At 42.5% G+C, this 21781-nt stretch overlaps 1 long non-coding RNA gene across 1 annotated transcript; it reads left to right on the top strand.

Moving 5' to 3' along the window:
- Positions 1–1814: 1814 nt before the first annotated feature.
- Positions 1815–16308, top strand: LOC112233669. Its single transcript, XR_002950789.2, has 2 exons — positions 1815–2672; positions 16005–16308. It is a non-coding gene; the product is annotated as an uncharacterized LOC112233669 (long non-coding RNA).
- Positions 16309–21781: the final 5473 nt, after the last annotated feature.

Raw genomic sequence — 21781 nt, 5'->3', positions numbered from 1 at the left:
TTGCTAACATGTGTTGCTAACATGTGTGTCTGTTCACACTGCTATGCTTTATCTTGGCCAGGTCGCAGTTGCAAATGAGAACTTGTTCTCAACTAGCCTACCTGGTTAAATAAAGGTGAAATAAAAAATAAAAATATAAAATCAAGCACACAGCCATGCAATCTCCATAGACAAACATTGGCAGGAGAATGGCCTCACTGAAGAGCTCAGTGACTTTCAACGTTATACCGTCATAGGATGCCACCTTTGCAACAAGTCAGTTTGCCCTGGTTAACTGTAAGTGCTGTTATTGTGAAGTGGAACCATCTAGAAGCAACAACGGCTCAGCCGCGAAGTGGTAGGCCACACAAGCTCACAGAATGGGACCACTGAGTACTGAAGTGCGTAGAGAGTAAAAATCATCTGTCCATCGGTTGCAACACTCACTACCAAGTTCCAAACTGCCTCTGGAAGTGACGTCAGCACAATAACTATTCTTTGGGGGCTTCATGAAATGGGTTTCCATGGCCGAGCAGACGCACACAAGCCTAAGATCAACAAACGCAATGCCAAGAGCCTGGCTGGAGGGGTATAAAGCTCGCCGCCATTGGACTGGAGCAGTGGAAATGCGCTCTCTTGAGTGATGAACCATGCTTCACCATCTGGCAGGCCGACGGACTAATCTGGGTTTGGCAGATGCCAGGTGAACGCTACCTGCTGGAATGCATAGTGCCAACTGAAAAGTTAAGTGGAGGAGGAATAATGATCTGAGGTTGTTTTTCATGGTTCGGCCTAGGCCCAGTGAAGGGAAATCTTAATGCTACAGCATACAATGGCATTCTAGACGATTCTTTGCATCTAACTTTGTGGCAACAGTTTGCGGAAGGTCCTTTCCTGTTTCAGCATGACAATGCCCCCATGCACAAAGCGAGGTCCGTTGAGAAATGATTTGTCGAGATCGGTGTGGAAGAACTTGAATGGTCTGCACAGCCCTGACCTCAACTCGATCGAACACCTTTGCACTGAATTGGAACGCTGACTGCGAGCCAGGCCTAATCACCCAATATAAGAGCCCAACCTCACTAACGCCCTTGTGGCTGCACAGCAATGTTCCAACATCTAGTGGAAAGCCTTCCCAGAAGAGTGAGTGGAGGCTGTTATAGCAGCAAGGGGGGGGCAACTCCATATTAATGCCCATGATTTTGGAATGAGATGTTCAACGAGCAGGTGTCCACATACTTTTGGTCATGTAGTGTATCATACTAAATGGAGTGTCTCAAATGAACGCCTAAGAATAATATGAAATGCTCTGAGGCCGCGTTGCATAAACGGGTGTTTCGCTATTGATGGTCGGGAACGGCTCAGGCTGAATAGTTCTGGGTTGATGTGGAATACGTTTTGGGAGCAACTGCTCTATAGTTTCTTCTAAATTGGTGCTTGATGGTTCTCTCCAGAGAAATCTAGCCACTGCAGTAGTAGTACAGCTCTCCAGGAGGGTTGGCCAACCTTGCTTTTACCAATTAAGACAAGCAATCGTAGCATTTAAAACACGAGAGTCATATTCAACCTTGGATCAACCCACCCACCAAATACTGCTTGTGTGATGGATAGCCTACAACATAACTCTATGCTTGTGTTCAACATACAAGATAGCTGCCAGATAGATATTCCTCCCAAAGCCAGCATGGGTTTCTGAGCCAATTCTCAGGTTACAACCAACATAAACACTTGAAGTGTGACATGACCTGGGTGGGTGCGGAGGAATGCTAAAAATCCAGCGCATTTTGTAACACGTCATATTTGTGTATCTGTTTGTTTGTTTCATTACTCGCTGTTTTTAACAATGACACTGATCATTGACACGCATCAGTTTTGCGTTTCTCTCACAAATGATAAAGGCTATACATGTGGTGTTCTGTAAAGTGGTCCCAGATCTGTGCATAAGGGCAACTTAACCTGAGTGGTATACCAAGGATAGGGGATGGCCTTAACACCCTCTAGTTTACATTGACGTCACAGGAAGGCGGCTCTCTGCGCGCACAGGTGTTCTCCACAGGTGATGGCGAGGAAATGAAAATGGTGCTTCATGAAAAACAAGTTAAACTCTCCACTGAAGTTATTTGACCTCATCACAGCTTAGGCATGGCTCAAAACTGCCTGGGGAACTGTGCGCCGTTATTTTTCCTAGCCGTCGCTTTTGACGTCGGCGGTTTGACATTGCTTTTAGTTGGTATTTTCGCGGATCTAAAGTTGGACGGTCACTTCTACGGTGATTTCCTCATCTACACGGGTACACTCATCATCTTCCTAAGTCTGGGTTGGTGGATTTTGTGGTACACGGGCAACATAAAGGTTTACTCCGAGGACTTTGAGAAAAGCACCCTAGACAACTTTGCGCACTGGGCGAGAAAGTTTTCGGAGCGGCTCTCGAAGAGCGGGATAAAAACTCTGGAAGCCGGGGAGAAGTGCATGGTGAATAGGAAGGAATCGGTCAACAGAACAGTGCCTGTTCACGCTCCATCACGAATTACGTGGGAACACAGCATCAGCGGACACGACAATGGAGGATACGACCGAAGTTTTGACAACCCGCCGAGGGAGAAAACGGTCGAGTTGGGGATTCTGAAGAACTCTGAAGTGTTATTGCAAAGCATCGTGGATAGCAAAGCGGAGAGGCTTCTCTGACAGAGCTGGTAGGTGTTTCTCAAAAGCAATAACAGCTCATTTACATGTGGCTCTAATTAGGTGAACATCCGCTATAATTTTGGCCTCATTCTATTGTTAGATCAGATTTTCCCACCCTGCTCTATTTCCTCAACCTATATACTCCTCCACGACATCTCAATCTGTTGTAGGCCATGCCTCAATTAGTGATTGTCATATTTACTTTCACCCACTCATATTTTCTAACTAGACAAAATTTGAAAAACAGTAGGCAATCCTCCCGATTGGATCATGTCAATTGTTTTGGGACTGTAAAGCTGTCAATTTGGCTCTGGGTGGAAACTCTATCCTTCCCAATAGTCCAGCAGATAGGTGAAATCATTGTTCCATTTTACCATACAAGGATCGAACTTGGTACACTAATTCCAGATGCCTTGAGGAACATTTTAAAGATTGGAGGCAGTCTGGGAAGCCTGCCTGTCAGTCAACCAGGGTGAACATTCTAATAAAATGGCTGCCATCTAGATTTCCTTTCAGAAGAAAATAGGGTTAAGTCATTCCAAACAATATAAACATGACTAAAATCTACCCACTAAATAAACCCCACAGATAATATAGATAATAATTCTGATCATGAAGTACTATTGAGACCTTTTTAATAGGGGTCGTATTGAGGTCATTTTGACCCTATTCCAACGGCTATGTGGGGGATTTTTTTTTTTTTTGTTAAATGTGTATTTGTCAATATATAGACACATCCAATGTGTTTTAATCAAATCAACCATAATGCATTGAGCTTGTCTGAAGGTTTAAGCACGCTGTTTGGTGAAATCATTCAGACACACAAATGAGTAGAGGGAGTCCGATTGCAATTGATTTGATTGTGTCGGGCCGGCTCAAACTTATGGCACTGTGTTAAAAATGACAGCGAGCGACTGTGTGACTAGCATCCGTTGGCTCTCTCTCCTCTCTGCTGCAGCGACCACCACAGAACATCAGCAGTGTTTATAGTGTTGGCTCTCTCTCCTCTCTGCTGCAGCGACCACCACAGAACATCAGCAGTGTTTATAGTGTTGGCTCTCTCTCCTCTCTGCTGCAGCGACCACCACAGAACATCAGCAGTGTTTATAGTGTTGGCTCTCTCTCCTCTCTGCTGCAGCGACCACCACAGAACATCAGCAGTGTTTATAGTGTTGGCTCTCTCTCCTCTCTGCTGCAGCGACCACCACAGAAATGTAACATAATAAAAATGAGGATGTATGTTCAGGAATCAGGAATTTTGGTAGATTTTTCACAATTTTTCTACAAAAAATTTAAATATATTGTGTTCTCCCGACCACCTCAAACATTTTAAGCCATAATTGGGCTCTATGTACCAATTATTTATGGAGATCTGTCCAAGTGAATCTAGTCCAATATGGACCCATGCAGCTGGTCGGTAGCCATATTGGAAATGACTTCCAGTGGGGGTAATGGGATAAATAAATAGATCTATCTATCCAGAACTACTTAGACATGCCCCAGCTGTGTGAAATGTGGCTCTATCACAAAGTCCACAATTGTTCCCATAGCCACTGGACTATGGTCAAAATGACCTCAATATGACCCCTTCTAACAGGAAATCTGACTTAAACCTCCCAGTTTTGGCTGGATGTGTCGATGTGTAGTTCATGTATGCATAGTATGAGCAGAATTAGTCTCATTTCAGAGCAATGCAGAGCAAGCGCAATCAATCAAATTTATTTATAAAGCCCTTCTTACATCAGCTGATGTCACAAAGTGCTGTACAGAAACCCAGCCTAAAACCCCAAACAGCAAGCAATGCAGGTGTAGAAGCACGACTTGGGTGCACATACAGTATGTGACGTAGTACGCAATATTCGGGGACCACCATTGGCTCGTGAGCGCTACTTTCAGAACTACTGGCTAAATGTATACAAATGTACCAGGGAATCTCTTTTAGTGTAAACATTCTTTCTGCCCTCTTGCCTTGAAGGGATTATGAAACCTCCATTATGCCACATTTGAATGATCAGTTGAGGAAGTCGTATAGCGGGTATGAGGTTAATTAACCCTGCTACAACATCATTGTCAACAACACTGACCCATTTCTGCTGTCTCCCACTCCAATAGTATACAGATGCATGTTTCCATGATGCAGTTCATATGACAACATTCTTCTCTTTTCGAGAAGACTATGAAACGTCACATCTAATTGATGCAATACACAACCCGTGCAAAGTCCAGTCCTTTAGAATAGATGCCCTTCACAGAGCCCTCCATCATGCCCCAGGCCCTGATTGCACACTTCACTTTGCTAACGAGTGTAATAATTAATTATCGTTCTATACTGGCTGCTACAATATAAAGAGCTTCAGTGGCCTTTGGCCATTCCTATTCAGCTTCCCAACCTCACATTTTTATAGGCTTTTTTTTAACCTGGTAGTTTAAAGCAGTGCTTCTAACAGGGATGACGGGTGGGTCAGGCTTCAGTCTACTCTAGACACCCTTGGGGCGCAGCCTGCAATGCGTGTTAATGGGCTTCAGAGCACCAGCAGTAGTGCTTATTGATTATATTGGATGGAGTTGGGCAGTCCTTAAATCACCTCTACTCTCTACATCAAATAACATTTTGTTTGTCACATGTGCCGACTACAACTGGTGTAGACCTTACAGTGAATTGTTTACTTACAAGCCTTTAACCAATAGTGCAGTTTTAAGAAAAATGCCCCCCAAAAAAGAGAAGAATAACTAAATTAAAGAGCAGCAGTAAATAACAATAGCGGGGCTATATATGGGGGTACAGAGTCAATGTGCGGGGGCACTGGTGTCGGGGGTAATATGTATGTAGGTAATATGTATATGTAGGTAGAGTTTTTAAAGTGACTGCATAGATAATAACAGTAGCAGCAATGTTCCAGAGGGGGGGCAATGCAAATAGTCTGGGTAGCCATTTGATTAGCTGTTTAGGAACCTCATGGACCTAGACTTGGGGCTCCGGGACCACTTGCTGTCTATGACTAGGGTGGCTGGAGTGTCTTTGACAATTTTTAGGGCGTTCCTCTGACACCGCCTGGTATAGAGGTCCTGGATGGCAGGAAGCATCGCCCCGGTGATGTACTAGGCCGTACACCCTACCCTCTGTAGTGGAGGTCGACCGATTAATCGGAATGGCCGATTTGATTAGGGCCGATTTCAAGTTTTCATAACAATCGGAAATCTGTATTTTTGGGCAACGATTTAAAAAATAAAATAACATTTATTTTTTATACCTTTATTTAACTAGGCAAGTCAGTTAAAGAAAACATTATTATTTTCAATGACGGCCTAGGAACGGTGGGCATACAAGTATCTAAGTATCTGACTGAGCGGTGGTAGGCAGAAGCAGGCACGTAGACATTCATTCAAACAGCACTTTCGTGCGTTTTGCCAGCAGCTCTTCGTTGTGCGTCAAGCATTGCGCTGTTTATGACTTCAAGCCTAACAACTCCCGAGATGAGGCTGGTGTAACCGAAGTGAAATGGCTGGCTAGTTAGCGCGCGCTAATAGCATTTCAAACGTCACTCGCTCAGAGCCTTCGAATAGTTGTTTCCCTTGCTCTGCATGGGTAACGCTGCTTCGATGGTGGCTGTTATCGATTGTGTTCCTGGTTCGAGCCCAGGGAGGAGCGAGGAGAGGGACGGAAGCTATACTGTTACACTGGCAATACTAAAGTGCCTATAAGGACATCCAATAGTCAAAGGTTAATGAAATACAAATGGTATAGAGAAATAGTCCTATAATTCCTATAATAACTACAACCTAAAACTTCTTACCTGAGAATATTGAAGACTCATGTTAAAAGGAACCACCAGCTTTCATATGTTCTGAGCAAGGAACTGAAACATTAGCTTTCTTACATAGCACATATTGCACTTTTACTATCTTCTCCAACACTTTGTTTTTGCATTATTTAAACCAAATTGAACATGTTTATTTACTTGAGGCTAAATTGATTTTATTGATGTATTATATTAAGTTAAAATAAGTGTTCATTCAGTAATGTTATAATTGTCATTATTACAAATACATGTTTTTTTAAATCGCCCAATTTAATCGGTAGCAGCTTTTTGGTCCTCCAATAATCGGTATCGGCGGTGAAAAACCATAATCGGTCGACCTCTACTCTGTAGTGCCCTGCGGTCAGAGGCCGAGCAGTTGCCATACCAGGCAGTGATGCAACCCGTCAGGATTCTCTCTGGTGCAGCTGTAAAACCTTTTTGAGGATCTGAAGACCCATGCCAAATAATTTCAGTCTCCTGAGGGGGAATAGGTTTTGTTGTGCCCTCGTCACGACTGTCTTGGTGTGCTTGGACCATATTAGTTTGCTGGTGATGTGAACGCCAAGGAACTTGAAGCTTTCAACCTGCTCCACTACAGCCCCATCGATGAGAATGGGGACGTGCTCTGTCCTCATTTTCCTGTAGTCCACAATCATCTCCTTAGTCTTGATCACGTTGAGGGAGAAGTTGTTGTCCTGGCACCACACGGTCAGGTCTCTGACCTCCTCCCTATAGGCTGTCTCGTCGTTGATCACTGTTGTGCCATCAGCGAACTTAATAATGCCGTTTGAGTCGTGCCTGGCTGTGCAGTCATGAGTGAACCCGGGAGTACAGGAGGGGGCTGAGCACGTACCCCTGAGGGGCCCCCGTGTTGAGGATCAGCGTGGCGGATGTGTTGTTACCTACCCTTACCACCTGGGGGTGGCCCATCAGGAAGTCCAGGATCCAGTTGCAGAGGGAGGTGTTTAGTCTGAGCTGTAGTTAACACTAAGCTGTAGTTAATGAATAGCATTCTCACATAGGTGTTCCTTTTGTCCAGGTGGGAAAGGGCAGTGTGGAGTGCAATAGATTGCATCATCTGCAGATCTGTTGGTGCAGTATGCAAATTGGAGTGGGTCTAGGGTTTCTGGGATAATGGTGTTGCTGATGTGAGCCATGACCAGCCTTTTTAAAGCATTTCATGGCTACAGATGTGAGTCCTATAGGTCGGCAGTCATTTAGGCAGGTTACCTTAGTGTTCTTGGGCACAGGGACTATGGTGGTCTGCTTGAAACATGTTGGTATTACAGACTCCGACAGGGAAAGGTTAAAAATGTCAGTGAAAGACACTTGCCAGTTGGTCAGTGCACGCTCTGAGTACACATCCTGGTAATCCGTCTGGCCTTGTGAATGTTGACCTGTTTGAAAGTCTTACTCACATCGGCTGCGGAGATCGTGATCACACAGTCGCCCGGAACAGCTGATGCTCTCATGCATGTTTCAGTGTTACTTGCCTCGAAGCGAGCATAGAAGTTATTTTGCTTGTCTGGCTTGTCACTGGGCAGCTCTCGGCTGTGCATCCCTTTTGTAGTCTAATAGTTTGCAAGCCCTGCCACATATGACGAGAGCCGGTGTAGTACGATTCGATCTTGGTCCTGTATTAACGCTTTGCCTGTTTGATGGTTCATCGGAGGCTATAGTGGGATTTCTTATAAGCTCCTTGAAAGCGGCAGCTCTACCATTTAGCTCAATGCGAATGTTGCCTGTAATCCATGGCTTCTAGTTGGTGTATGTACGTACAGTCACTGTGGGGACGATGTCCTCGACGTACTTATTGATAAAGCCAGTGACTGATGTGGTGTACTCCTCAATGCCATCGGAAGAATCCCATAACATATTCCAGTATGTGCTAGCAACGCAGTCTTGTAGTTTAGTATCTGCTTCACCTGACCACTTTTTAGATTTTTTTTATAGATAGAGTCACTGGTGCTTTGTATGCGTCTCTGTGTGTGGATTGCACATTTAACATGTTGATAGAAATTATGTAAAACTGATTTAAGTTTCCCTGCATTAAAGTCCCCGGCCACTATGAGCGTTTTCCTGTTTGCTTATGGCGGTATACAGCTCATTGAGCATAGTTTTAAGTGACAGCATCGGTCTGTGATGGTACGTAGACAGCTACGAAAAATACAGATGATAAACTCTCTAGGTAGGTAGTGTGGTCTACAGCTTATCATGAGATACTCTACCTCAAGCAAGCAAAACCTCGAGACTTCCTTAGATATAGTGCACCAGCTGTTGTTTGCAAATATACATAGGCCCCGCCCCTTGTCTTCACAGAGGCTGCTGTTCCGTCCTGCCGATGGAGGGTATAACCCTCCAGCTGTATGTTCTTAATGTCGTCGTTCAGCCATGACTCTGAAACACAAGATTTGACAGGTTTTTCATGTCCCATTGGTAGGATATATGTGCTTTCAGCTCGTCCCATTTCTTTTCCAGCGATTGAACATTAGCTAGCAGGACGGAAGCTAAGGGCAGATTAGCCACTCGTCGCCTGATCCTCACAAGGCACCCTGATTTTTTTTTTTCCGCAAAATCTCTGTTTCCTTCTCCAGCAAATCACGGGGATCTGGGCCTGGTCGGGTGTCTGTAGTAGTATATCCCTCCCGTCCGACTCATTGAAGGAGAACTCTTCGTCCAGTTTGAGGTGAGCAATCGCAGTTCAGATGTTCAGAAGCTCTTTTCGGTCATAAGAGACGGTAGCAGCAACATTATTAACAAAACAAGCTACGAACAACGTGAAAAAACTAACAAAATAGCATGGTTGGTTAAGAGCCGATAAGACGGCAGCCTTTCCCTCCGGTTCCATCGTAGTACATTCACCCTACGTGATTCAGATTATACGGTATAACTCCTACAACCATTTTAAGGGGTTATCTCAATGGGTCTAATAGGGGATTGATTTTAGAATAAAAGCGACAAACCACGGGACTTTTTGAGATGGATTCAGAAGTCTATCGTCGTCTTTCTGGGCAATTCAACTGCATTGCACTGAACAGACAACAGAGAAAACATTCATGTAGAAGTCGTACTCTCATACAGGCCATGAACTGGTCACATGATTCCTTACAAATGACAGTTGTTCATATAAGCTTTTAGGATATGAACATTGACGCCTAGTCAATGTCCGTGCTCCCACTGAAATAGAATTTGCATAATAAAAAATCCCCATAAAAATGTCTCTTTTTTTAAGCTAGAGATACAGTATCTGCGTCTCAATCCACCATCTGCGGTGGAAGGTGGCCGAGCTACAGGGGTGTTTGTCAGACCAGGAGACATCCCGAAAATCGGTCTTCTCACACAAGCGTTCTTGACACAAACCGGTGCCCCTGGCACCTACTACCGTACCCCGTTCAAAGGCACTTCAATCATTTGTCTTGCCTGTTCACCCTCTGACTGGCGCACACACACACAATCTGTCTCGGGGTTTAAAAATCCTTCTTTAACATGTCTCCTCCCCTTCATCTACACTGATTTGAAGTGGATCTAACAAGTGACATCTATAAGGGATCCTAGCTTCCCCCTGGATTCATCTGGTCAGTCTGTCATGGAAAGAGCAGAGTTCTATAATGTTTTGTATACTCAGTGTACTGTATATGGAAGTGGTTTAGTGCCAAAAAAAAGGGGGGGGGGTTAAATATTAGTACAAAATAATAATTTCCTGATCTTATATTTCTCAGATATAGGACACTTTTAAAAAAAACTTCCTTTTGATATATTTGGACTGTTATTCCATATATTAACTTGTTATCCATTGTGTTTTAATGGCCTAATATGACTAAGGCCAAATTCAATGTTTCATTAACTACTTAAAAATATATATTTAAAAAAATTGATACCTAAAGGGGTTCTAAAATTCAAAATCAAATGGCTAAATGATCTTTGGTATGACCATCTTAAAACAATTCTATATGTTAGCTTGGAACCCCCCTCACCCCATCCCATTTAGACTGAAGGATTCTGTTTTTCTCAATGTATACATTCTTCCAATGAACATTCAAGCCACCAAGGGACAACATGGCTATTGTACAAGCCACCTATTGCACACCAATTATGACCAACAGTTTGACTGGATAATGTTTGGCAGCAAATGACGAACACATATTGGCTGTGGATAACGCAACAGCGCTGATATTTTAAACAAACAACATTTTCTCAATGTACGTTCAGTGATTCCAGGCAGTATTGAGCAATAGAAACCAAATTTTAGGTTTATGATTATGGAATGTTTGCCAATCACTTCACAGTACGTCTCATTCATTGTCCTGCCAACAGTGTCTGTATCCAATGACGTTGGCTTGATTTTTATTGAAATGTTCTCATGCAATCCTCCTAGCCACTTCGTTTAATAGCGGAACAGAGAGTCTAGGCCTGTTACCGTATCACTTTGAGGTACACTGTCATTCTATAGTGTTTAATATAGTAGCTTTAGGAAACCGGTCATGTAAGTGCATACTATCATTAATAAAACTAGTATACTTTGATTCTTGTGTCCGTGATATCAACTCCCTCCTACCCACTGTTCTGGCCACCTACTCCAATATTGACACCGTCACTCACGTAGGTTTTCAGTTTCTGAAGAACTGAAGGACTACAAAAACAAAAATGTAAGATCCTCGCTAGCACAGGGAAGAGAGTGATTATCTCTGGCCCCCTCCCGTGCTACAGAAGGGGTTCAAACCGTTTGGGCTAACTCGTTGCCCTGAATGAGTACCTAAAATAAACAGCAGGAATGTCTCCTTTTGTGACAACTTTGATTTGCTGTGTGAGCAACCAGCACTTTTTTTTTAAAGAGATGTGATTCACCCTAACCACAGGGGTTCCAGGATGATTTCCAGCAACATCACAAACTGTTTTGGAGACTGACAGAGTCTGGTAGTGCACCAGTTCTCCCTGTCAGAAAAAGCAACAAAGGACTTTGGAAAGCATATCAACTCCTGTAGAAATGGCAATATGGTTTTGTGAGTAACCTAATTGATGTTCTTTTAACTCTGCCTTCTAGTGAGTTTATACAAACTGTCATCTACCATTCTGTTGGATTGGAGACTGTCAGAAAACATGGTTGTAACGTTAATAATTTGGTTGTTATTCCATTGCTTACCTCGAGGCAGAGTAGCCCACACTCATTGAATATGGCGCTTTTAAATGTTAGGTTTTCCTAGTGATTGCTCTTTCTCGCGAATTACCTCGTTACTGAGTGCAAATTTGATAGCTATATTTCAGTGAGAAACATGCAGTCATCAGACTGTAGTGCAGCTCTTTATAAAAGCCTCCCCCCAGGACTACAGCTTTTCATAATCTATCAGAAAAGGGGGTCTTTTGAGCATCATACTATACTGTTTAAATGTCAGCCACCAGTGCTGGCCATAACCCTCTATAGGCCACCAAAGCACTGCCTGACTTCCTTTACTGATTTCACTGTTGTCTATTGTCCTTGAGAATTATGATAAAAATCATTGTGTTGGATGATTTTTATATTCACAAAGTGACTGACACCAAGGCCATTGAATTGAATATTATCCAACATGTTACTGGGCCCACCCATAACCTCGGCCATACTCTGGACCAGGTTATTACCAAGGGGCTTTCTATTGGCATATCCTGTCTTGTTGATGTCGCTTTATATGATCAACACTGTGTATTTTTACTACCTTGTTGCACAAGGTAATACTGAATGCATTATTAAAAAACACTATCTTACCTCTGAAGTTGCTACAGATTTTGTGTATGAACAATACTCCATCACCTATTCTGCTTTCCTCTTGTGGTGATTTAGTTGATACGTTTTAATAGCAAATTAAGGGCAACCATTGCCATAGCTCCAGTAAAGTTGAAAAAGGCCACCTCAAAACGGAATGCCCCTTGCATGAGTGAGAACTAATCAATTAAAGAGAAATTGCTGAAAGGCCAAGCAGAAGTGGCGAAAGTCAAAGTTGCAGGTCCATTATGATACAGTGTATTCGGAAAGTATTCAGACCCCTTGACTTTTTCCCCCAAAGTGTTATGTTACAGCCTTGTTTCAAAATTGATTACATTTTTTCCCCTGCTCATCAATCGACACACACTACCCCTAAATAACAAAGCAAAAACAGGTTTTTTGAAATATTTGCAAATTTATTACAAAATAAAAAACGGAAATATCACGTTTATATAAGTATTCAGACCCTTTACTCAATACTTTGTTGAAGCACCTTTGGCAGCGATTACAGCCTTGAGTCTTATTGGGTATGAAGCTACAAGCTTGGCACACCTGTATTTGGGGAGTTTCTCCCATTTCTTCTCTGCAGATTCAACCTGGCAGAGTTTAGGATGATGGGGAGACTTGCTGCACAGATATTTCTTTAGGCTTTCAGATGTTCGATCTGGTTCAAGTCAGAGCTCTGGCTGGACCACTCAAGGACATTGAGACTTGTCCCAAAGCCTTGGCTGTGAGCTTAGGGTTGTTGTCCTATTGGAAGGTGAACCTTCGCCCCATTCTGAGAACCTGCTCCAGAGCGCTCAGGACTTCATCAAGGAGCTCTCTGTACTTCGGTGCCTTTTGGTAAACTCCAAGCAAGCTATCTATCATGTGCCTTTTACTGAGGTGTGGCTTCTGTCTGGCCACTCTAACATAAAGGCTTGAATGGTGGATGCTTGTTCTTCTAGAAGGTTCTCCTATCTCCATAGAGGAACTCTGGCGCTCTATCAGAGTGACCATTGGGTTCTTGGTGACCTCCCTGACCAAGGCCCTTCTCCCCTGAATGCTCAGTTTGGCCGGGCAGCCAGCTCTAGGAAGAGTCTTGGTGGTTCTAATCTTCGTTCATTTAAGAATGATGGAGGCCACTGTGTTCTTGGGGACCTTCAATGCTGCAGAAATGTTTTGGTACCCTTTCCCAGATCTGTGCCTCGACCTCATGGCATGGTATAGACAGGTTGTGTGTGTGGGTGTGCCTTTCCAAATCATGTCCAATCAATTGAATTTACCACAGGTGGACTCCAATCAAGTTGTAGAAACATCTCAAGGATGACCAATGGAAACAGGATGCACCTGAGCTCAATTTTGAGTCTCATAGCAAAGGGTCTGAATACTTATGTAAAAAAAGGTATTTGTTTATTTTTAATGTTTGCCAACATTTCTTTAAAAAAAATGTTTTGCTTTGTAATTATGGGGTATTGTGTGTAGATTGAGGTAAAAAATGTATTTAATCAATTTTAGAATAAGGCTGTAACATAAAATGTGGAAAAAGTGAAGGGGTCTGAATACTTTCCGACTGCACCGTACTCTGAGAGAGGAACTTGGCATATATAAGCAGGCAATTTGAAATGCCAGACGGGCTTATTTTTCTAACTTGATCCTACCCCCTCAAACATACAGTATGTGAACTTTCCTCCACATTTCAGGGATAAGATACCCAGCCTAATGTTGGCTATCAGTCATGCAAGACCGGATGAGAAGTTTGATATGTGTCCTAGCCTACCACGCAAAGTTAATACGGATTTATTTTCCCTGGTTGACACCGACATCCTCAGGAAAGTGATATCACAACTTAAGCCTTCTACCTGCCTTCTCGTTCCTATCCCTACCTTCTTCAAAACAGTTTTAATTGCATATCTGAAGAAGTGCAAGCTATTGTTTGTCCCTCCCTGTTCACAGGCACTTTCCCCACTGCACTAAAAACTGCAATGGTGAAACCCCTTCTGAAGAAAAGTAATCTAGATTCTTCAGCTCTTGGCAATTTTCGGCCAATCTCCAACCTTCCATTCTTAAGCAAAATTCTGGAGAAATTAGTTTTCAAACATCTAAAACATTTTTTTACAGTGCCAACTGTATTTTTGAAAAATTTCAATCTGTTTTTTTTGTGCCCACCACTGCACAGAGACCGCCTTACTTAAAGTGGTAAATTATCGTAGATGCCAAACAGCTCTCTATCCTTGTACTCTTATTGAAGTGCAGCATTCGACACTTGACCATGATGTCCTTCTGGACAGACTGGAGAAGTAGGTTGGCCTCTCCGGTTCAGTTCTAAATTGGTTTAGGACCTATTTAACTGGTCAAGTTTTTTTTTGTCACCCTTGGTGACCATAACTCAGAGAACCTATCACATGTGGCATTCCACAAGGTTCGATGTTTGGGTCTGGTACGGTTCAGTACTGAACAAAAATGAACGCAACAAGTTTAAGTTAGTTCATATCAAGGAATCAGTCAATTGAAATAAATAAATCAGGCCCTAATCTATGGATTTCACATGACTGATCAGTGGCGCAGTCATCGTGGGCCTGGGAGGGCATAGGCCCACCCACTTGGGAGCAAGGCCCAGCCAATCAGAATGCTGGGGACAATATAAGGCCACTCTAAAATGTAGTTTTGTCACACAACACAATGCCACAGATGTCTCAAGTTGAGGGAGTGTACAATTGGCATGCTGACTCCAGGAATGTCCAGCAAAGCTGTTGCCAGAAAATGTAGTGTTAATTTCTCTACCATAAGCTGCCTTCCACATCATTTTAGAGAATATAGCCATTCCAACTGGCTTCCCAACCGCAAACCACATGTAACCACGCCAGCCCAGGACCTTAACATCCGGTTTCTTCACCTGCAGGATCGTTTGAGAACAGCCACCCGTGCAATGTTCATGCTGTTCAGTCAGCTTCTTGATATGCAACACCTGTCAGGTGGATGAATTATCTTGGCAAAGGAGAAATGCTTACAAACAAGGATATAAACAAATTTGTGCACAAAATTTGAGGGAAGCTTTTTTGGGAACATTTCTGTGACCTTTTATTTCAGCTCATGAAACATGGGACCAACACTTTACATGTTTATATTTTGTATTTGGTTCAGTATATGTTACCCCTTGGCAGCATTATCAGAAAGCACAACATTAATTTTCACTGCTACGGAAACGATATACAACATTACATTTGTGTCACCAGAGGATTTTCGCAGCATTTGAGTTATTATGCCCCCAGCGTCTTGAAACGCCTGCCAGTGAATCTGAAGGGGGCCGACACTGGTCATCTTTTTAGCTTTACTGTTTCTTAGGGTGCTTTTTAGTCATTCAGTTTGTCATTCTTTAGTTGTTTTTTTTAATCTTGTTTGTTGTGTAGTAAATATTTCTATTTTGTTTGTTTTGTTTTTTCTCATGTGAAGCACATTGTGTTGCATTCCATGTCTGAAATGTGCTGTATGAATAAAGCTTGATTTAATGGTTTGCTGTGATTCTCTCTGCAAAAGACCAGATGATTCAAATCATGTGGTTTTCCTTGCTATAGCAGGCTCATTAATACAAATGCCCTCCGCCCATGTGGTATAACGTCATGTTCTAGGGACTAAAACATTTGAATGATATAAATCGTTATTGTCTCAGAAGGGAAATTAGTTTGCACCACGTTGCGTAACAACACAGGATGTTGTGGAAGTACCGCAATGCTAGGAAATAAAGAAAATGTGTCAAACATTTTCTCACAGATGTTTTTGTAATCTTGGTGTTCTCCTTCTCACTCATCTTTCCTCTGTTGCAGGTGTTCTCGGATTCTCCAGTTTGAAAAACGTATGCCTACTCCAAGCCCTGCTTTTCAAATCCCAACCGACTGAATACCTTTTTAGCCTATATGAACCAAAGACACTTTTTCAATAGAGAATACTATTTTTGTTCAGGAAGAGGCCGTCTGACACAATGTCCGGGCCCCTGCACTGAGGATAGAAATGGCAGAATTTTACTTGTAATTAGCTAAATAACTAAAAATGTTATGTCCTGAATTTTACATGGTTCATTTTGAAGATATTTTCTTTAAATAAAGTTTATTTTCTTTTTTTCTAACGTCATATCTCTGAGTTGTTAATCAGACATCATTGACTGGATAGCTCACAGTTACACATCAAAAACATTATACTTAAATCCATGAGGGACATAAACAAATCAAAACACATCTTCCAAAGCTCAGATCATATGATTTATTAATGTATAGTGTATGTTTGTATCTGGTTAGGTAGGTAGTATCGATATGCTATCTGTCTGTTCTGTTTGGGGTTTGTAAGAGCAACTGTGTTGATAGCACTGTGCTGGCTGTCTGCCACTGGTTATACTGATAGATCCACACACACACAGAGCGAGAGAGACAGTAGAGAATGTATTGTGTAGAACTATATTTTCTTGAACATTCTGAACCTTGCGGAATACACACTGGCACAAGGACTGCATCTCCATTCCATATTTAATGTAACCTTTTATTTAACTAGGCAAGTCAGTTAAGAACAAATTCTTATTTACAATGACGGCCTAGGAACAGCGGGTTAACTGCCTTGTTCAGGGGCAGAACGACTTTTTTTTTTTTTTACCTTGTCAGTTTGGGGATTCGATCCTGCAACCTTTCGGTTACTGGCTTGTTACCTATTAAAAATCCATTTTTAAATGAAATGAACACCATTAGTTATTGGAGTGTTAGTTAGAAAAGATGTTTCATGTCTATCAAACATTAATATTCTCTAACCTTTGAAGCCACCTATAGGGCATACGATAAGCGCCCAACCAACCCCTAGTGTTGGAATGTGGTATGTTTATGAACTGGAAACGTGTCCAAAACCCCCACAACAGAGATGGGAGAAGAACATTTGAACCTTTTTGTCATCATTAGTGAGACTAACGCACATGTTCCCCCTGGCAGCAGTCCCGCTATGGGAACTATGTGAGATGTGAAGTGTGATAGATCAAGCTCACTGGAATGTAGGCTACACGGGCCTTTTTATAAAACACCTCTTCCTTGCTTCCTCATTCAGTCAGATGCACTGTAGGGTAGATTACCCGAACAATGCAGAGAAAGTACAGGGATATATGTATGAGTAGTTATCCTAGTGTAAACATTGAAATGATCTTGTTACAGTGAATGCAAGGGAAAATAGCTAGCAGCCATAGAATCATTAGAAGTGGTATTTACATAGTGGTAGGAGGAGGATAAATACCTTCGCGACACTCTCTCCACCATGGGCTACACTCAGTACCTGGGCCGCTGCCTTCTCTTCTTCTTCATCGCCATCTTCCTGGATGTTGTGGGCCTTATCCTGTTCTTCCTGGGCATCTTTGCACCCTTCAGCTTCTGGGACTTTTTGGTCTTCTCTGGGCCCATCATCATCTTCCTCAGCCTGTTCTTCTGGATCTTCTGGTACGTAGGCAACCTGGAGGTTGCTGTGGATGACTTTCTGCCCAAGTGACTTACTTCTGGGGATTGGAGAGAGACGGGGGTGTGGACTGGTGATGAGAGTCTAGCCAGTGGGGCAGAAATGGACATGGAGTGAAAATGTATTTACAATCGAGCACTTTTGAAGACCGAGGATCCACCCTGGACATCAATTACTCAATCTCTGCTCGAGTGTGTTATTCTGACATTGTTCCATAAAGAGAGAATTATAGATTTGCTAACTGTTTTTTTTTTTGCTCAGGTCTGTCTTAATGTATTATCTCGATAGGACTTCTGGGTTTAAATGAAGTCTACAATGTTGTCAAAAAGCTTAGTGTATAAACATTTGTTTTTGAGTAAGTACTTCAATACATTAATGTATTATGTTCTCTTTCAAGTGATCATTCTTTGCTGGAACTGCAGTACTGAATAATGGATCATTAGGTGACGTTTACACTGACTCAACAAGGTGAAGACTCTCACCTAAACGTGAGAGATTAGCTTGTGTTTTGGTTTCCTGGGACTCCTCGCTTTGTATCATGTCGATACGATTTTGTTTTTGAGGCTGTGCATTTTGTTTATCAACTTTTAAAAAGAATACACTGACTTAAATTGTACAATCGCTTTTGACTTTTTACTTGTTTGTTTTTTTAAAGCACTGTTACTTTACATTTGAAATAAATTGTTCTTGTGATTTTCCTATTGTGAAATCTGAGAGTTCAGTTACTCTGACCGATTAAAAACCAACTGGGTATGTCCAGTTTGTCAGGAGGGCAGCAGGTAGCCTAGCAGTTAAGAGCGTTGGGCCAGTAACCGAAAGGTCGCTGGTTCTAATCTCTGAGCCAATTAGGTGAAAAATGTAACAATGTGCGATAGAGCAAGGCACGTAAACCGGAATTGTAAATCGTTCTGGATTAGAGCGTCTGCTGAAATGTAACGTTGCCTGGAGTGGGGCAGTGAATGCTCCCTACAAGAATGGGTCTGTGTAATGGGGAAAAAGGATGACTTGTTTCCTAATTACCTTTTTCAAATAACCGAGTTTCCCACCAAGAAAAGTCACAATGACAAGGAAGTTCTTCTGCCTTGGTCTGATCAAATATTTACCAGATTTTATGGACAGATAAATGTTGCCAGCCATGTACCAAAGTAAACCTTCCGTGTACTGTAGAATGTGACACAACTGGTTTAGGGTGGCAAACAGACGCACCCATGTGCTGGGTGATAATCTCTCTCTCTACATGAACAATGGAGGCTGGAGAAATAACCATGATCACTGCCAACAACTCGGGGAAATAATGTCGGCCTAGTCGTTTTTAGTGTCAGTTTCCTTCAGCTATTTTATAAGATTGAAAATGTTACTTTGGTGATATTAAGCAGAGCATTTCTGCTCACCCACAATTTTGGGGTGGGGGGGGGGCATTTGGGATTGTCATCTGAAAGAGAGGGGAAAACGACAAAAGTGGATGGATATTGATGGTAAATACCAACGGCCATGTTCTAAAAAGTATTTCACTTCAGCCTAACAGTGTGCCAAAGACAACATACCTCTACTTCCTGTGTCATAAAGGCCCAGCGTGCTTATAATGGCCATAGGGCACTTAGGCATTGTGTTTAGCTGAACTGCAATTTGTAAATGTGTCAGGCGTGCATTACAAATTCATCTCTGGAGGCTAGTTCCACAGAATCAAGGCTGCAGTTGACATGTCACACAGGTGTTGAAATGCCCCTATTGTTCCCCTGGGGTTAAGTTTCCAGTTCACACCAAGCATGTGTATACCGCTGAGTCTTTCCAATATCCGGTGCCAACCACTGAATCAAGTGCTACCACACTGCGGCAAGAGAACTTAACACCGTGTCGCACGTCTGTGTTAACAAAGAGAGCTGGGATTCAGTTCTACCTGACTACAGACAGCCCACCACTCTGCCAACAGTTGAAACTTCTGTGGCCCTCTGGTGTCCCCTGTGGTGATGCCGTTTCATTGATCCCTGCCAAAACCTCAGACCTTGCCAAGCACCTGGCTTATGCTTTACTGCATTATAAACACAAGTGATGGTTCTGAATAATATTAACAAATAAGAGGTGAATTATTCCACACTAAAATACTTTGTTCAGTCTTTTTCCATGTATGGCCCTCAAAGAACGTAGACTTTAGTGACACCACATGCACTACTATATACATTATAAACACTAGATGGCAATGTTGTCTCTAAAACAGACTGAAGTTGCTGCAATGGACAACATCTAGGTGTTTGCTTGCACCTGATGACCCCTCCTTCACTTGCGCAGATCTGAGAGCATCAAATGTTCTGCTTTCACTCCTTCGTTTTCAAATCAGTGCAAAGGAAGTAGGAGATTATAAACAGCAACTAATTTAGTAGACTATTGAGATGCATGAATCCGCAAGCTATCTAGTCTTGATCACAGCAGTGCAGACAATTATGGAGGAATGTGAACAAGTACCCGTCCCTGCACACACATACACGTGTACAAATATTTTCAGTGACATAAAAAGGGCAAACTGACTCGACTCCACATCATGTGTATCTAGAGATTTCTAAATGTGAAATTCAAAAGAAGGTAGTCAGCTGGTTTTCCCAACTTGTACATTTCAGTAAAACGTTTAGAGACCGATTTGATCTTGAATGCAACGCCACTATGTGGTGATGTCATCGATAAACGAAAGCGCATGCATGCCACATGGAACGTTCTCTATGCGACACGCTTGTTCATGTTGCAATCATAAAGAGTTAAGCACCGGGCATTTAACGATGACACCTTGTCAAGTCGGCCATTTACACGTCTTGTGAATTAATAGGCTATTAAATATGGACTATCGAGGCTAATTTCTAATATCCACACCTTTGTATTTGACCTCCATAACATTTCGAGTCGCCTGAAGCATTGTGGGTACTACGATTTGTAAACTAAAAGGCTGCTCGGCTGCATAGAAGACACGGCAGGATCGACTATTTGAATTTGAATCATGTGACCCGACAACAGAATAGTAAAAAGTACTACTAGAGGATGTCAATTCATTATGTTTAAAATGTCCAAGAAGAAATCATCTGTTCCAAGAAGGAGCACTTTGATCAGGACCTACCTCACCCCATACAACTTTACCAAACCCAAACCGGGAAAAAGGGGGGAAGGGTTGAGTTGTGTGTTCAAAATCCACCGCTGTCCATTAAATATGTCACTAGTCACTTCAAGCCACATCCCGGCACACCCCCTCAACAAAGTTCTACAGCTGCACCATTGAGAGCATCTTGACTGGCTGCATCACTGCTTGGTATGGCAACTGCTTGGCATCTGACCGTAAGGTGCTACAGAGGGTAGTGCATACAGCCCAGTACATCACTGGGGCTGAGCTCCCTGCCATCCAGGACCTCTATGCCAGGCAGCGTCAGAGGAAGGCCCTAAAGATTGTCAAAGACTCCAGCCACCCAAGACAGAGACTGTTCGCCCTGCTACCGCATGGCAAGGGGTACTGATGCACCAAGTCTGAAACCATCAGGACCCTGAACAGCTTCTACCCCAAGCTATAAGACTGCTAAATAGTTAGTTAAATAGTTAACCAATAGGCTAGGCTGAAACACCTGCATTTTGGAGGTGACTTACCCAAGAAATCAAAACAGAGACCAAGTTTGTATTTGTTAACTCAATGATTTTTATATATTTGTTGCATTGTTTAACAAATATTTGTTATTGTTTTGGGTTTTTTTTAGCTAAAAAGGTGGAGCTCTGCTCCCACCTGCCCTGAATGATGGGTTGCCACTGGGAAGTACAAAAGCCATTGATGGAGCACATGGTCTGAACAGACTAAGATTAAGATAGGAGTGATTAAGATAGGAGTGAAAAAAAGAGAGATTTTATTTAAAAAACAAGGACATTTCTAAGTGACCCCAAACTTTTGAACGGTAGTGTGCATATGGGATGAGTAATGCAAGATATGTAAACATTATTAAAGTGGCATTATTAAAGTGACTAGTGATGAATTTATTAAAGTGGCCAATGATTTCAAGTCTTTATGTAGGCTGCAGCCTCTCTGTGTTAGTGATGGCTGTTTGGCAGTCTGATGGCCTTGAGATAGAAGCTATTTTTCAGTCTCTAGGTCCCAGCTTTG

The sequence above is a fragment of the Oncorhynchus tshawytscha genome, linkage group LG25 (assembly GCF_018296145.1).
Source record: "Oncorhynchus tshawytscha isolate Ot180627B linkage group LG25, Otsh_v2.0, whole genome shotgun sequence".
Lineage (NCBI taxonomy): Eukaryota > Metazoa > Chordata > Actinopteri > Salmoniformes > Salmonidae > Oncorhynchus > Oncorhynchus tshawytscha.
Note: the sequence above shows the minus strand (reverse complement) of the source record. Positions and strands in the feature narration are given on the sequence as shown.